Here is a 17,431-nt window from a genome sequence, read left to right on the forward strand (position 1 = left end):
TTTAATCTAATTCAAAACAGACACTATGATGTGAAGCTTTTTCTTTTTTACCATTCACAGTGACCCGCAACAAATTTTTGCTAAAAAAAATCTGTTTTCGCAAGCTCTGCTGACTCTGATTTCTGCCCACAGCGTGTAACAGGATCCTCTTAAATTCTGATTTTTTCAATGGAAAAACTTTTACAACTCCCAAACATATTCTGTTACAGTAGTTTATTTTTTAAAAAAACTTTTCCCCCATTTTAATTGGGGTGGTTCAATTCTATAGAAACAAGTAAACTCCCAAAATAAGAATAGCAGCAAAGAGGAAAAATATTAATAACTGTGATTCAATATAAACTATATGAGTTTTAGTAATTCATTAAAATATTTTTATGTGCTTCTTTTAAAATACACAAATGGGCACAGGTGGTATTTATTTGTTCTTAGATTAGTTGGATAAGGGTTAGCATTCTGAAATTCAAACAAACAACAAAAAAAAACTTTATATACAGGATCAAACATGTTGATTTCTACCTTCCCTCCCCCACCTCCCTTGCTTTTAGCATCTGAAAGTGGTTAGTAAGAAAAGAATAACTAGCTGGTGAGCCTTTCCAAACACCAAAAAGACAGGACCCATATATTATATTTGCTTAACGCTCATGGACAGAAGTTTGAGTATTTAAAAAAAATAAAAAATCAAGTGAAGTGATGTTTTGTTCTAAAGCATCATTCCCACAATTTTTGTAAAAGGTTAAGTTTCTGATCATTCCCACTCCCTGAAAAAGAAGTTCAGCATAGCTCATGTAAGTTATGGCTCATCACCTGCAAAAACAAATTCTGCATAGTTAACCTCAGCAAACAAAGAACTGAAAGATTTAAAAGATGAGAATCTTGAGTACCTGAAGATATGCTTTTCTTTCCTTAGTATAGACACTTAAAAAGATACCCAAGCCTGGATCTAAACAGGAACACTTCTTATGCCCTTACACACACCAGCCTCAAGTCCGGTCCAAAAGAGAAGACACGATCCGGGACTGACCTTTTCTAGTCCTAGCCACCAGATTTGCCTGAGGCCACAGGACGCTTGAGTGTGTGTGTGTGTGTGTGTGTGTGTGTGTGTGTGTGTGTGTGTGTGTGTGTGAGAGAGAGAGAGAGAGAGAGAGTGCATTGGTGGGGGTGGTATTTGCTATTATAACACACCAAAACACTTTCCAGAGGGGAGGGAGGAGAAATTAAACTCCTTTTTTTTTCTCATGTAAATCGAGTAACCATTCACCCCAATTGGTATTCAACCAATGTTATTTCTAAGATTTCAGTCTTCGATATATTTATTAATAAATAGATCACCACCCGATTTTCTTTATAGCATGCACAGTATGCCTCCTTTCCACACCTACTGGGAATCCTTATGCTTGTTGATTCAAGTGAATTAAAAATGGTACCAATAAAAGGAGCAAGGGCTATTTAACAACGCATTTCCTTGTGTCTCAAATCTGCACCGTCTAGCACAGAACCTCGTTTCTTTTCACTCCGCTGTGTTAAGAACAGCAGGCCACAGCCATTCAGGCTGCCCCATCAACTGTGAGTTTTAATTTGAGCCACTTTCACATTTTTTTAAAGAAAAAAAAAAAAAAAAAACCTTACTTTTTCCACCAACCCATCTTCACCCTGTGTTGCACCACCTAAAGCTTTCAGGCCATGCTCTACTCTGGAGCAAGCCAAGCATATCAAGTGTGCCTGCAACACTCACAGGCTAATGAACAATGCACAAAAACAAAAGGAACAGCAAGGCTCCTATTATCTGATCTTCCGTAAAACACAAAAACTGCCTTCTCTGGTGCAGAGGAAGTGCCAGGAAGCCTGCAGGTGTGAGCCGGTTAAAAGAAAAGGCTTGGGCTAAATAGATTCTTTGACTGTCAGGGATTAGAGTCATGGCACTAGTGGTAACACACATCTTTTCCTTTAATTTACAAAATTTTCTCACGAGTCTGCAAGAGTTCACCCCATCAGGGGCTTTCGGAGGCCATTGAAATGTCTTAAGTTTTAATTAAGTTGGAGTTGTCAGAAGAAAGCTTTTTTGGCACAGAGTCAGGGTCATTAATTACTGCTATCTTTGTTTCTTTCTTTAAAGAGAACTCGGCTGACTTGTTGGGTTCCTTACCCAGCCTACATTTTCTATCCTTCCCATTCCCATTCACTTCCAAGTGGGACTTGATTAAGCAGTTTACCAATTACTTCCATCAGTTCTAGGTACAAAGCATTTATACAATCTTAAAAAAACGTTTCTCATTAGTGGTTTGGGGTATGGTGCTAATAATATATTCGCCTACTAAGTTATCAAGAAGCCAAATTCTTGCACAGATTTTTGCATTTAAATATAACTATCCTCACACTTTTCACATCATTATCTATTCAACACACCTATTCATATTCTCACAGCCTGTGACCTTGCCTTTTATGAAATCCTAATCAATTTTAAAATTATTTGCATTACCCAATGACACATAAGTCTAGCTGGAAACATCCAACTTATGCCTGGTATCTCTTAAGTCAGGCAAATATTGTTTCCAGATAAGATTGGCTGCCACTATCACTGATATTTTTTAAAAGTAAAAATGTAAAAAAGCAAAAATTTTAGGTAGTTTGTTAATATGCTTCATCTATCTCTAAAATAAAGCCATTGCCATTTGGACCAAGTACACAAGCACTACGGATCTTTTAAAATTGATTATCTTGTAAAAACATTTCAAATTTCTAAAATGCTGCACAGACCTCAATATGTGTTATATTTAATTATGTATGTAAAATCAGGAAATCATATTCTTCTTAAAAATTCTGATTTTTATGAGAAAGTATACTATTTTGAGGTAATTTGCTTTAAAGTATCTCACTCACAGGATATATTTTGTAAATCTCTCTTAGGTTTTTACCTAATTTCTGATTCTTCTATTTCACAGAAAAATAACAAAAGCAAAACAATCTGGTTAAGATTCAGAATAAAGAATTAAGTTGAATAATTGTCTCAAAAATCAGGAAACATCTAAAATAGAGTAAACTCGAATCAAGACACATGTATTTCTGTTTGCCAGTATGACTAGAGTTTGTCTTTGAACCTAATAACATCTATTTTCAAATCTGAATGAAATGGATGGAAAAAAAGATTTACAAACCTGAGCAAATTAAATTACCAAAATCACTCATTTTTTTCCCTGATGAGCATGATATCACTTCAAATATTTTTTTCCAATAATCTCATAGTCACCTGACACTAGTGATAATCACAAATGAGTTACCACCACATAAGTGCCATTTTAGACAAAGGACCCTGAATGCGACAATGGCCATTAATCATTAAAATGATAATGCCTCATCATTATCTGATGATTCTCAGATGAGCAACTTCCAGAACTTGGATTCCAGAATTTGGACTGGACTCTGGTTTAGAGAAAGCCAAAACTCCAGCACTTTCATTTAGTTTGGTCCAAAAGCAGGCCAATTAGGAAAGGAGGGGGAAATTCTTAGTTTCATTGAATAACTAATTCCATCATGTATTCTCACAGGCAAAAACATAAATTTTTGCTATGATAGTATTCTGGTTATTAAACCTGAAATGATGCACCTGAGAAACAGGGTATAATTTCCCTCTGGTCCTCAATAAAAGCTCTAAATGCCATTTCTAATCCACAGTAAAAGATATAAATTTAAAAGTATAGATGAAATAAATTAGATAATCAAATGTAACTATTTCATTCACTTAAGAAAGTCCAAGTTTTCTAGAAAGTAGTGAAGTAATATTCCTACATATATCATTTCAAAGCCAAATATTAAAGTGAATCTCATCTTCCAGGATTTAACAGAGAATTTTAAGGATCTATTCTGCTACCCCTTTGTGGTTTATCTTGTTTACGTGTCTTTTATATCACCCCAAAAGATACCAGGAGTATGAAAATTATGCTTTTTACCTCCAAGCCACCTGTCAAAGTGCTAGAATAAAGCATTTAAGAATTAAATCAACTTAAAGATACAGATGATATGTGAGTCTTAAACTCAGAACTGAACCTCCTTGGTAAACAAGACTATGCAAAATAAAAGATACTGTTTACAGATTTATACAATGATTCTGTGAAATTTCAGTTCCTCCAATAACCCTATGGACCAATTCAGGCCACCCCCATTTGTCTGAATTCGTTATGAATGTATCTGAATACGGTATGTTCTGAACCTGGATCCCCCATATTAAAGGTTTTCTGGATTGTCTGAGTGAATGTGAAATGGTTATATGAAGTTTGAGAAGTTAGTGGAATCTACTTTTTTAAAAAAATCATTCTTCAATTCCACAAACTTTAGTGTGTACACTATAGCAAGCATTGGACAAGGTACTAAAGATCCCCCACCTCAAAAAATAGAAGCCTTCCCTCAGGGTGCTCATGGCCTAAAGAAATAAGTCAGGGAACAAAATGAACAAATACAACCTCGTATGATGAAGTTTCCCCTGGAGAGAAATATGAGATTTCATGGGGTAGAGAAAAGACTCCTCTGGGTACCATTTCTGGGTACCACTTCCTCAAAGTAACACTAGAGCTTAGTCTGGCAGGTCTTCCCAGAATTAGCCTTCTGGGCAAGAGGTGGAAGGCAGAAGGAATAGCATGCATATCATCTATAGGCAAGGGCAAGCATGGCATATTGGATGCACTTAGGGAAAAGGCCAGACAAGATAAGAATGTGAAGCACCCCAAACGGTAGCCTAAAATTGGACTTGGAACCGAATGGCTTGGGAAGTCACTAACAGATGTTAAGTAGGTGAGATGAGATTAGCTTTCATGGTTCAGAAAGACCATTGTGGCCCCGAATGCCGCCTGGTTTGGACAGCAATCTGGCAGTATGGTCCTTGCCTTTCAGTGAAGTCAAAGGGAAAGTACTGATACAGTTCACCACTATTCCTCCTCTTCACCCCTGACTTTTGCAATAACTCTGATCCTACTTCTCAGTCTCCCTTACCCACTATTAATTCTGTTTTTGTCCATCAGAGTTTAGTACTAAACACCCTTAGTGAATTCAATAATTCATACAAGGATGAATCCCAAATATTTATCATTAACCCAGGCTTCCCTTCTGAGATCTAAATTCATTTATTATATTTGCCATCCTAGCATATCTACTCAGATAGCTCATGGCAACCAAAAGTCAACACCTACAAAACTGAACTGATTCTCCTCTTGTCTTACTTGTCCTCCACTCTTCCCCACAGTAACTAACTTCTAGTAAGTACTTTTTAAATGTACTAGACATGTCCTAAATGCTTTACACATATTCTTTTACTAAATCCTCACAATACAATGTACAAAGCAGATACTAACATTATGCCCCATTTTAAGGATAAGGAAAGTGAGACATGAAGAAATTAAGCAGCTTGCCCAATGTCACAGTGTGAGAGATGGAGCCAGGCTGAAACACCTGAACTCTTAACCACTACACCATATTCCTTCCTCAAGTCTTTCTGTTAGTGGCGTCCCAAATTCACCCAGTGGCTCATTCCAGAAATCTTGAAGTCAACGTTGAGGCTTCTTCTTCCTTATTGCCTACATCTAAATTATCACTCAGTCCTAAATATACCTTCCAACCATTTCCCAATTTATCCACTTGTCTACATTTTACCATCTCTTGCCATCAACTCTCATTTTTTTCTAACCAATTTAGACAATAACCACACTGCCTTGAAAAGCAATCTGATTCACCACTTTATAGAGCATCTGCTATGTGTTGTACACTGTTCTAGGTGCTAGAATTGCAGAAGTGAATAAAACAAAGTCCCTGTCCTCACAGAGCTTAAATCTATGAAGGGAAGAAGGAATATAACACTCAAACAAATACATAACTTCAGGCAGTAATACAGGCTGTGAAGGAAAATGAGGCAGGAAAAAGTAGACAGGAAGGGCAGATGTGGTAGAAGGAGAAACTATTTGAGTATGGGAACCTAAGAAAGACAATCCCCTACTTAATATTCTTCAATAGCTTCCCCTTTTTCTTAGAATAAAATTCAAAATGCTTAACAAGACTCTAAATAGAGTGACCATATGACCAGGCTTTCTCAGAACACAGTTAACACCGATTGCCCCTTCACTTTCAAAATATTTCAGTTTTGAAGATTAAGTCTAGGGTCCTTATGCCTAAGGTCCCTGCATGATGATGGCGTCAACCTAACTCTAGCTTTAGTTTATTTGTCTTCCTCACTTGCTGTCTTTACTCCAAGTATTCTGATTTTAGATCTTGCAAGTATAAGGTTCATGCTAAGTATAAAGTTTCCAGAATTCCTTCAGCCTTGAATATCTTCCATCCCCCCCTTTGCCTGTCTTACTCCTACTTATCCTCTAAATCAAAGCTTTTCTGCTATAGATTCTCTTCTTTTCCTTAAGAAATCTGCCCTGCTTTTTCTCTTGCCGTACTTGGTATATTTTCTTTGGAACATTCATCCGTCAGTAATTAAATATTAGCATAATTGAGTGATAGGTGTCTGTCTTCTCCACCAGACTGTAAGCTTCATGAGGGCATGACTGATTCTTTATTGTTCATTAGTTTATCTCCAGTTCCTACATAATGCCTAGCATATTGCAATATGTGCAATAAACATGGTTAGGATGAATGACAGTGAAGGACAATGACTGGCAGGTAAGAGAGTAGAAGTACCAGACAGATTGCAAGAGTTAATCAGGATATAACATTTGATAGAACTTCTTGGCTTATTAACTGAATAGAGAGGAGGGCAGTAGAAAGAAGCTTAAAAACAACTCTCTGGTTACTAGCTAGGGCAAAAGAGCAGAGGATACTATCGTTGACAGAGATTGGAGAAGTAATGTGAAGAACAGGTGAGAGGAGAAGGATGTGCTATATTTTAGACATACTGAATTTAAGATGCTTGTGGGAGGGATATCTAGATAGAGTTTGCTATTCTATTTTCCCCACCTTCCCCAAGACAAGGTCTTATTTTGTTGCTTAGGTTAGAGTACAGTGGCGTTCTCATACCTCACTACAACCTCAAACTCCTGGGCTCAAGCTATTCTCCTGCCTTAGACTGCCTCATCCTCAAATGCCAACACACCCAGCTAATTTTCCTATTTTTTGTAGAGACAGGATCTCACTCCTGCTCAGGCTGGTCTCGAACTCCTGGCCTCAAGTGATCCTTTTGCATCAGCCTCCCAAAGTGCTAGGGTTATAGGCATGAGCCACCATGCCCAGACCGAGTTTGATGTTTCTTATAACAAAATTTATTGGTTTTATAACAATGGTATTTTTGACAGACCCTGTGTCAGCACAAGTCCAGGAAAGCTTTGAAAAGAGCGGCGAAAAGCTAAAAATTTCCATTTGCCTGGTGGAATGGTGATAAAAGAAATCATAGTTTTTATTTTGCCTCTGAAGCCTTGATTTTGGGAAAGCAAGCACCAGTTAACAGAGCTGAGACAGTAGCAAGAGGCAGCAACTCCCACAGGTTTCTGGCCCCAGTATGGAGCCCACAAGTGAGTAGGCTGCTGAAAAGTGGTTTGGACAAGAAAACAGTAGTCATAGAATACCAAATAAGGCAGCAGGAAAAATGTAATCTATATAAAATATTCGCCATTTTTGTGTTATTTAAATAATAATTTTTAGGATCTTTGCTCTATGCACTTATAGTCAGTAGACACTGATATACATGACAATTTACAAAGTGAATGAAAGCAAGTGACCCTTCGAGTCCACAAGTAGAGCCAAGTGAAATTGTCCCAACTTATCAAACTCTAAAGTAATAGAGAAAATTATGCAAGGATGCTAGGATGATGTCACAGACATGGAAATACATTCACTCTCCATGTACAAAAATAAGGCTTTTGGAAAGATTGTTCATATTATCCATTTTCCTGAGTTTCCCTGCAACATTTGGCATTGCTGAATACTACTTTCTTGAAATCTCTTCTTTGTTTAGCTTTCATAAAAAGCCCTCTACTTGCTCATCTTTCTAGTTGCTTCTGTTTTGTCTTCTTATTTTGCCATCTTTTTGCCATCTTATTTTTCCTTTGTCTTGATGTATCAACATAGGTGTTTCACCTGTGCTCTCTCTGTCTTTTGATAGCAAGTCTCCCTCTATCATTTCGTTTTCTCTCTTAATTTAGTTTATCTCCTGGATGCAGCTGACTCACAAACCAAGATTTCTAACAATTACCTTTCTCCTCAAATCCATACCACATGTCTTAACAACCCAAAATTTATTTCCTGCTGGGGCTTCTTCCCTCTTTTTCCCAAACTCTACAAGTCTACATGGGTTTGTCAGCCTTCCTCCTCTGTGCCCATCATGTTTCTGATGATGAAACAAAACAGACACGTGGATATCACCACAAATTTCCCTCTCTTCCCTGCCCCAGCATCTAAACAGTTGTGTTTACCTAATCTAACATTGCCCTGATCTTTCACATTCTTTTCTTGATTATTCCATTGCTTGCCAGAAAAACTGAACTGTTCACCATTTTTTAAAATGCCTGAAAGTTGCTCCCTTATTGATGTGACTTTGTTCATACTCTTACATCTTTCTACCCTTCTCAAATTTCCTATGTGGACATATACAAATGCTACCCATAATTTAAAGCCCAATTTAAATGTCACCTCAACAAAAAAGACTTCCTTGACTGCCACAATCAGAAGTATCCTTGTCTTCCTTTGAAACAAAAAGCACTTTATCTGAATCTTTCTTATTGTGATAAACACATTCTATCTTTGTTACAGTTATTTACACACATGCTTTATTTATTCCAATAATGTGTCCAATACAGGCCCAATGTCCAATCCATCTTTATAAAATGCCATGTCTAGAGAATATGTTCAATAACTATCCATGTGCTTGCATTTAGAAAAGTATTTCTTCTTTAATGACAAAAACATACTGTATTTCAGAAGAGCAACGTTTTGTTCCACCACTCACCAGCTTTTTCCTTTTGGAAGTTAATTCCTTGCAGACTCAATTTCTTTTGTAAAATATGGCTAGTACTACCTGTCACATATTTTTTATTAGATTAAGTCAGGCAGTAACATATAAACTGATATGTGACGCTATCTAATACATTTTGGTTCCCCTCCTCTCCTGAAAATATTTTTGGTAGGTCTATAAGAAAACTTCAATATCTGTGTACACCAAGTTTGACTAGCAACATTTTAAGGTGTGCTGGGATAACACATGAGAGGTGGGAAAGAAGGCCAGGAGGACTCATGTGTGTTTCCTATTTATTAGGGCAAAACTGAGGAAAACACAATGGTTTACCTAACTAATGTGTTCCAACTCAGAAATGTTAACATAATGTTAACATAAGAGGTATGAAAATTGAAGGGATGAAACTAAATTTCACTGAAGGTGGTTTAAGGCACTTTTACAAGACCTAAATTAATCTCCACTTTACTGATGAGAAAACTGAGCCGCTGTAAAATTAAGACATTTCTGTCACTTCTGTAATAAAGCTGGGATGCAAGCTTAGACTATGCTGGTTTCTAAACTCATGTCATGTTATGCCATATTCTCTCTCTCTCACCCACACACCCTGCTTTATGAGAGAGACAGAGAAACAAGTAAGCTCCTATTTTCTTAAGAAACAAGCAAGCCCTGGGTTTTGATTGAGAAGAATGGAGTATTCAGGCAAATAAAACTATATTAATTAAATATATGAGATTAGCCCAAAACTGTGCTCTGCCAATAGAATGTTGCAGACTGTTTCTTGAGAAAGGGTGAATTTTCTTGAGATAATAACTTATTCCTTTTAATAGTAATTGAAAAGTAGTAAAAACATCTCTTATACATAATAATGTAATATTTTATAATAATTTTAAAAATGATTATAAAATATTTTTAAATATTCAAATTAATTGCTCTCAAAATATCGTCCTGTGTATTATTTTACCTGCTAGCCTCCATTCTGTGTAGAAAAGAAAAATGAGAAACTAGTTAATAAATTTCTGTTAGTAATTTTCTATTATTATTTTAAATCTATAGATGTTTACAAGATCCAAAAACCTCATGAGATGTTTATTAATAACCAATAATATAGGCATTCAATACTATCCACAGCCCATGGCCATGAAAATACTAGTGTTTATGGTGTTTTTACTTTTCAAGCAATAATTGAAATTGGATACTTCCTTAAAGAAAGTTATTCATATATTTACACGTGAGATAAAATTAAAGACATGCTTGTATATTGTGGAACAGGATCACTTTAAATACCAAGTTGCAGTAACTTCTTAATAATTTTTAATTCATATGATGGCCACATAAAAGTGTTGATTTGATTAGGCTCTCAGCAACCACCCACAAGACAATTACACTAAAATTGGAGAAAAACACTAAAATATTTGTTAGAATCAGACATTAAGACATTAATGATTATTTCTTAACAAAAAGTCAAATTACCTATATAAAATTTTTGACATCAGCCTCAATGATCAATTTTCAACTTACCCTTTTTAACACTTGTTCAACAAGATTTCTAAAAAAAATGTGGTGATATTATTATTACATAATTATTTTTCACAGTTTTCTCCAATTTATGTATAATATTTTGAAACTCCTTATGTTCTAGCCATTCTTTCTATCACTGAGGGATATTAGATATGCCAGAAAGATATTCCTGGTTTCTCTTAGCTCTTTCTTTAAGTATGATCATGTCATATATCCGTTGTGATAAAGATGAAAGTGTGGATTTTTCAAGTAGGACAGATTAAGTTTTGGATGCTGCTTCCTTAATTAATGGCACAGTGGTCTTGAGTGAGATATCTAACTGCTAAAACTCAATTTTCTCATCTTTTTATTAAGAGTTGTAACTGCCTCATGGGATTGTTTTGAAGGTTAAATAAAATAACATAACAGGTGTGTAGTACTCAACCTGGCAATGCAATAGACAGGGAATAATCCGTTCTGTTCCCTCTTTTGTGACAGTCTAATTTATAACATTTTATTTCCTTTTAACCCAATAAATATTTAGTCATAATATAAGAACACTGACATCATGTTACATTTCAAACTGCCACTGAATTTTTGTTGCATGCCACTTAGAGGTGATTTCTGCTGGTATTGTATTCTGAGGCTGTTTATTGGAGAAGATAAATTCATTTCATTCAAGACATATTAACGTACATATATAACATGCTAAGCTTTGAGTAAAACTACATTTAAATATTTACTATCCAAATTACCAAAAACATATAAAAGCATAAGCCAATCTATAGCCTCTGCAATTAATTCACTTTAAGAATTTTGGCACATGTAAAATTGTATATAATGTAATATAAATGTATAAATATAAATGTATATAATTCATATTTTTCATGAAGAAAAATATGTGAGGTTTAGTTAATATTTATAATGATTTTTTTAAATTGCACTTTCTGGTAGAACTTTGCACAAGGATTTATTATTGTATTTAAGTAGTGTCTTAAGGTATAATTTTTATGGTCTATTAAGCATAACTCTCAAGCACCTTAAACGCAACTAAATGAGGTGGAATTACTATTAGCTTGTATTTTAGGTTACCAAGTGCCCAGGCAGTTCTAAACAACTATATCCGGAATAGTATTTTATGACAGCTCATGACTTTCTATGTTGAGCTTCCTTGACTTAAAATTTTTACGAGATTGAAAACTGGCCTCTGAGATGGTGCCTGAAAGTTGGGTCATTAGTCCTCACCTTTTAAGAAATAATGTCTCAGCAGGCTGTATTTGAACCACTTGAGCTCAAGGAGGTGTTAACAGAGTTGTTAATTAACCTAGGTCTGGAACCTATTGTGAAGAATCCCAGAAAGTTGGAACAATAGAAAGGCACTGCTTAATCCAGGGCATGGAAGAAATGACTTTTATATTAACAATATAGCCAAAAAAGTTACATAATACTAATATTAGATTAAAAAAAAAGAACGTCAGCATGAAACTAACAGTTGGTCAGAAATAGGGGCAAACTTACGGAAAATCAACCTTTGACAAAACCAGTTGGAGAGGACATGGGCAGAACTGGACATTTCGAGTATTAGTCCTTTTGGAATGATCCTTATTTCTATACTTGAATATAAATGCCCAATAAAAGAAACCTCAAAATGGCATCTCTTTTATATTCAAGCCTCTGATTAGATCAGTGCTTTGCTCAAATTTGCCCAGACTATTGTTTTAAAGAATCCCCAAGCATGGAGAGATTCCATGGCTTTCATTGGTAAGCGCGTACCAGTGCTTAATCATCCACTTACAGTTGAGAAGATCTCAGTGTGAAAATGTCTCTCCTTTAATTTCGCTGTAAACCTCGCTGGTCTGTGAAACTAGAGAACTGACTAGCATAAACACAAAACAAACAAATAAATCTCTCAGCTTCTTGAAAAAGTTTCCAAGTACTCCTTAGTCACCTCTCTAAATAAATTAATCTCAATTTCATTGACAATTTCCTTTGAGAAACTGTTTAAAGATTTAAACCAACTCTATCCCTTTTACAGTTCCTTATACAGCCTTCTGAAAATATGTGATCCTAAACTCTTTATATATAGGATCTGACCAGTGTTTAGAGAGAACCCCCGTGGCACTCTAAATGCTCTAATATTCCCTCCATTTGTTGCTATTACTTAGAGCAAACCATGTAATAAGAAAAATAAGTAATAAAGATTATGAACACATAAATATAAGTTTGGCTGCTGTAACAGCAACATAAAATTAATGTGCTCCATATGCAATGATGTACCTTTAAATGGTGGTGTGCCCTTATGGTCACTTTTAAATCAGAGAGTCAGCAACAGGCATAATTATCACTGGTATCAACTATAATTGGACATAAATTTTAAGCAGTCTATGTGTTTAAAATTAGTATTTCTTAGAACCACAGCAAATTCTGATTTTTTCCTCTCCTTTTGCCTTATTTCCTCAATAACAATCAACTATGATATTTATAAGTTTTCTCAAGCAACATGCTTATTTACAACTATTATCACATATAACAACAAATCACTTTTTTGATCTTATTCTTCAACTGTTTATGATTCTAAATACAACTTGCTTTCTCAGATAAGGGCATTATTGCTGAAGAGTCTTAGGCTTCAGAAACCCCAAGCCATAGACAGGGAACTGCCATGGTATGGCAGGGTGGGAACAGAGTGGAGTGGCAGTTGGGCTGCCACATTAAAAGTAGAAAAAGCTGGGGCCCTGATAAGGGAAGGTGGCAGGCACAGAAGAAAGAGGAAATAATGAGAATGGCTTCTCATCCTCAACATCTGGATGTCTTGAGGGGACAAAAAAAAAAAAAAAAAAAAAACAATGAGAAAAATGAGATTTAATAAAGATGATGAAGAGATTGAAAGGGGAGCCCTGAGAGACTCTAATCCAGCACCTCAAAGCAGAAAAGTATCAAGGACAGATCTTAGGATGTTGGTATTTCTGGAGAAAGAATTATTATCCCTTTACCCCTCAAATATCTTCTCCTTTGTGTACATTATTACCTACACTTTATTTGGCAAGTGGCAATTGTTTGAATTCCACTGGCGAAGTAGAAGGCCTGAAACTGCATCTATTTGAGAGAGTCAATATGCTGATTAAAATATATTTTAGATATAGAACAAAAGATGACTACAGGTTGGCATCTTGAAGGAAGATTCTAGATTCTCTTGGAAAAGGTAACACAAAGATGAACCCAGGGGTTGTAAATGTAAATTAGCTCTGTCTGTATTTATCTGAACCTTGACAAATAAATTAGTGTAAGAACTGGTAATTCAAAAATTTTGGTTGTAGCACACCTTAGGAAAACATATGCATCTGGTTTTATCAGGTGTTTCAGACTTCTGGTTTTCAAATGATAATTCTAAGAGTATACATATTTGGAAGGTTATGAAAAACAACCACCTTATACTTAGCACTCACAAAATACTGTTTACATATTATCTTATTTGGTTTTCACAAAAAGTCAATATGAAAATCAGGAAGATATAAACTTCTTTTTATAAATCTGACTTCCTTATTATACTTCTTATATCCCTAGTAACTGCAACTGTATTCTTTAATATTTGTTTTTTAGCCAAAAATTCTTACGTCTAATAGAAAAAATATTAGTGTACTCTAAGTAAAGCTTTTTCTTTTCTCCTGACTTCATACTTCCTATAATCTCCAAGAGTCTACATCTATAAATTCTTAGAATATAATTAGGTGTTCTGGACCAAAAACTAGTCATACTTTCTTTGTAGCACTAGTGGGGATGGTGTCTTACTCATTCATGATGGTATCTATTAAAACAAAATACTCTCTTGTAAAACATCTCAATCTGTTTTCATTGAACCACTGGCTGTTCTCCAGAGGAATAGACCCACTCCAAGAAAGCATTCTAAAAATCTTGATTTTACTTGTAAGTAGTTTTTCTCCAAATGCCCTTTCAATTTTTAGAGAATTCATTCAATGATACTAGTACTAAGCAGCCCAAATAGGAGGGCCCCATGCAAATATTCTCAAATGGCCTATTATAACCCATTTCCTTCTGCAATTTCTTTACATACAGAGTCAAAGAGATTGCCCTGAACATCAAGCCAGAAAGCAGTCCAAATGCAGATATTTGTTTCTGAACCTCATTTATTTTGAAAATCAAGAGGTCTTATCTGTAAAACATTCCAAGATCAGAGAATCAAGTAATTTTTCAGCTTGAATATTAAAGCACTTTTGTTTATACTTTAAAACACATGTATTGTTTAAAAAGTGGTTTTCATCTTTATTCAGTCCATGGCTCTCTTTTTATATGCCTCTCTTATTACAATGAAATAAAATCATATATAACATTACCTATCTACACACATAATTTAAACAAAATATAATGACCTAACTATAACACAAAGGAGAAACAAAAGGAACATACAATACAATAATATGCATTTATTACACATTGGAAAAGCTGAGGCAATGGTCACCTTATATAATGAAGGAGCCATATGTTTGCATCTACATGTAGCATCTCTGTGAATTTACAAGTATACTGCATGGACAACTTACATTTCATGAGAAGGTTTCCTGTGGGTGATACAATTTTTTTCAAAGTCTTAGTTAACTCTTAGTAAAACTACCAAACCAAAGAAAACATCTTCCCTTCATGTACCAGATAGCTGCATTCCTGAATATTTCAGTATATATCAGGATGTAGTAAAAAAGACTTTATGTATAAAATAAGGGTTGGTTATAAGTCTAATAAATATATACAGGTTTAATCATTTCACATGAATTAGGATGCAGAACAATTTTCCCTCTGCTGGTCTCTCACACACCATAGTTGTCTGGTGGACCTGACCCCATCTAATAAATGCCTTTAGTAACAGCCTATCACTGTGACCATCAACAACACCTCCACAAATTTCTGAAACACCCCTGGGACAATACTACCCCTGTTTAAACCTAGGAAATCAATCCAGGCTTTCTATTGAGAGACAGACTCGCTTTCAACTCCCCATCCTCCTTTCTGATTCATAAAGCCTTCCCTAGCTCCTCGGACTAAGGGATTAAAGTTCTCTGTTACACACCTCCACAGCCCCATGCGTGTCTTTTTCATAGCACATACCACAATTTTAATCAGATGTTGTATGTGATTTTAAGTGTTTATGTCCACCCTCAAACTGTACCTCCACAAAGGCAAAAACCTATCCATTTGACCCTGGATCCTCAGTGCCTAAGCTGTCTTCAGCACCCCATAGATGCTCAATAATAAAGGAATCTTAATGAAGTAATGGACACATGCATTTGTATCTGCTTAAAAGCCACAGTCCATGTGCCATATTCTTTCACGGGGTGTGATTCTGAGATACTGCATACTGATCTATGGATTACGTGTATCTATTTATTGTGCTGAATGTTAGGTGCAGCTTTAGAAATCCAAGGAAAAGAAAAAAGCTCTTAGGAGAAAAAATAAAAACCAGTGAAAATGAGAAAGTAGTTTTTCCTTATTATCGAACTCAGTATGTACTCTAGAACACAACATAAAAAACATTATATGGTCTTTAGATTCTTATTAGTAGACTGGGTGATTGCTTGAATTGCTGAAAGAATATTTTAAAGGTACTGAATGACCATGTTTATGATTCCTATAACTAAAAATAGCTTAACAACATAAGCTTAGAGCAACATATCTTAAAAAAAAACAAAGATTTGATCACTTAGGTCACTTATCTATCTTAATACTGTATGATATTTTCAAACTCTCTCACAGAGAGCATTTATTTTATTTATTTATATCCCACTTTCGTTTCACCAAGGATTTGAGGTATAGATCATAGATCAAACATTTCTACCCTGGGTAAATACTGAGCAAGTTCTATTTTATTTTTATCTAGGCATTGAATAAAACTAAGAAAATTAGAACTCAAGAAGACTAAAAGCTGAAATATACTTAAGTGTTATACCAATAAATTTAACTATTTAAACGTGTCTCCAAACAAAATCTTAGCCAGATGATCAATCACCATTTCTGCTTTTCCAGATGGCTGCAGTTCCATCTCTTAGAATAATGGAGTGCTCAAATCTTTGATAGTTAATTGTACTGGATTACTGTTTGGCAATCAACCAACTCCCTGGCCTGGGGGCAGATCATTTTATTTAATGGTTCATCACTAAGACCTCACTAGCATGACAACATAGATCACTAGGCTACTGATGCCAAGAAAGTGAAAAGCTTAGAGTCTGCTCATCCCACCTGGGAGGAATTTCACTTAATACATTACCTGGGTAAATGATAACCAAAATGCGTAGTGATTAAGACCAAGAGCAGATTAAAATAGCAAACAAACGACTCGATTTTTTTTCACCTTTACTTTATAAAGTCTTATGTTACCTAGTTCGATATTTCTCTCTAATGCAGTAATTTGGCTTAAAAATATACAAATAAAATCTACGGAAACACAAAACCAAATAAACGGAAGAAAATGATTTTCAAAGCTTAAGGTCTGAGTGGAGAGTTTCACATTTTTCACCGAATTGGACATTTTATTTTCCAAATTTTAATACCTAAGACAAAACTTTCTTAAAGTTATTTTTGAAATATAATTTTATTTTGTGGAAAATATTTGACTCACATATGCGCATCATACCATTGAAAAATTGATTTTTCTATTTATCTTTAAAACACATGTCCAGATGTGCTTCATATGCAAGCCCCCGAATGCCTCAAGTTTGGGAAAAGCAGTTTTTTAACAGGAGAAAACCAGTAAAGGGGCCACAGACCTCGCACTTGATTGTGTCACGCTTAGAAGTCATAAAAATGATAAAGCTCTTTTACAATGACATTTACCTGAAAACCCAATGATGAGAGGAACATATCTGCCCTTATGCTTGAAATTAAGACATAGTAAAACTCTAATCTAATTTGTCTTTTTAAAAAAACTTAACAAATCATTTATGCATTTTGCATATGTTTCTCTATTTAGAAATATTTCCCCCATTCTTCTTGCTA

General features: G+C 35.1%; 1 protein-coding gene across 3 annotated transcripts in view; it reads right to left on the bottom strand.

Moving 5' to 3' along the window:
- ZFHX4 (zinc finger homeobox 4) overlaps positions 1-17,431 on the bottom strand; it is a 179,048-nt gene that overhangs the window by 88,588 nt on the left and 73,029 nt on the right. The window lies entirely within an intron of this gene.

The sequence above is a fragment of the Microcebus murinus genome, chromosome 7 (assembly GCF_040939455.1).
Source record: "Microcebus murinus isolate Inina chromosome 7, M.murinus_Inina_mat1.0, whole genome shotgun sequence".
Taxonomy (NCBI): Eukaryota; Metazoa; Chordata; class Mammalia; order Primates; family Cheirogaleidae; genus Microcebus; species Microcebus murinus.